Source organism: Octopus bimaculoides, chromosome 15, assembly GCF_001194135.2.
Source record: "Octopus bimaculoides isolate UCB-OBI-ISO-001 chromosome 15, ASM119413v2, whole genome shotgun sequence".
Lineage (NCBI taxonomy): Eukaryota > Metazoa > Mollusca > Cephalopoda > Octopoda > Octopodidae > Octopus > Octopus bimaculoides.
Window position 1 is genome coordinate 32,841,546 of NC_068995.1, and position 1,244 is coordinate 32,842,789.

At 35.5% G+C, this 1,244-nt stretch overlaps 1 non-coding gene across 1 annotated transcript; it reads left to right on the forward strand.

Moving 5' to 3' along the window:
- Positions 1-672: 672 nt before the first annotated feature.
- Trnak-cuu (transfer RNA lysine (anticodon CUU)) lies at positions 673-745 on the forward strand. Its single transcript has one exon. It is a non-coding gene; the product is annotated as a tRNA-Lys (tRNA).
- The last annotated feature ends 499 nt before the right edge of the window (positions 746-1,244 follow it).

Below are 1,244 nucleotides of genomic sequence, written 5' to 3' on the forward strand. Positions count from 1 at the left end.
CCAGTTTTTTTTTTTTTTTGTGTGTGTGTTTCATTGTTTTAAAATATTAAATAAAACATAATTTTTCTATTTTAGCATACGAGTAATGTCATTATATAAATTGTATTGTGTACAAGTCATGTATTGTCATTGAAGCGATTTAAGATATTAAAATATTTAAGATATTTAAAATATTTGAACTATTATTTATAGTATTTAAACGAAATTTTACATTTCTTTCCGATGACTTTTTTCTTCTAGCTAAAATTGTGATAGTTTTTTTATGTGATTTGATTTTCGTTCCATGTCATGCCAATCACTGTGCATCGGAATGCGTGGTATGGTAGGCCTTTCACTAAATGGAAGCCTGGCATATGAAGAGTAATTCAGTTGATAAAACCTAATTCGACCGAGTTGGTACGTGTGAAAAGTCTGTCGGACCAGAGCTAATGTGAGGATAAACAATAAAAATAAACAGCTTTGTCAAGTATTTTGATATGAAATACAAAAGAACTACAAGAGGAAATAATAGTAGTTTTAAAACGAAGGAAAGGAAACAAAGATAATTAATATATTAGCAAAATTATAGAACTACGCAATAGGCACAACAAATAAATAAATGACAGCGCCAAACCAGTATAGTATAGCAGCAGTATGTTAATATAGATTATAGAAGCCCGTGTACCTCATGTAGCCCGGCTAGCTCAGTCGGTAGAGCACGAGACTCTTAATCTCGGGGTCGTGGGTTCGAGCCCCACGTTGGGCGCAGTACTTTTTTTTGTTTATAGATTCACTTGGAATGGTTTTTAAAAGAGAACGGTGTTTATTAATGATCCATTTCTTTTCTTGGGAGATCTGAGTTTCTTGAAGAGGTATTATTTCCAAATTTTTAAAGCGATATATCTTTATAACTACGATGTAAACATTTTGAACATTATTACACTAATACTGATTAAATCTTCCTTGATACAATACTTGGTCCTTTCTGTTTAAGCACTTTTCGGCTCGTAAAGGTCAATCATCATCATCATCATCGTTTAACGTCCGCTTTCCATGCTAGCATGGGTTGGACGATTTGACTGACGACTGGTGAACCAGATGGCTACACTAGGCTCTAATTTGATTTGGCAGAGTTTCTACAGTTGGATGCCCTTCCTAACGCCAACCACTTCGAGAGTGTAGTGGGTGCTTTTACGTGCCACCGGCACGATGGCCAGTCAAGCGGTACTGGCAAAGGCCACGCTCGAAATGGTGTATTTTACGTG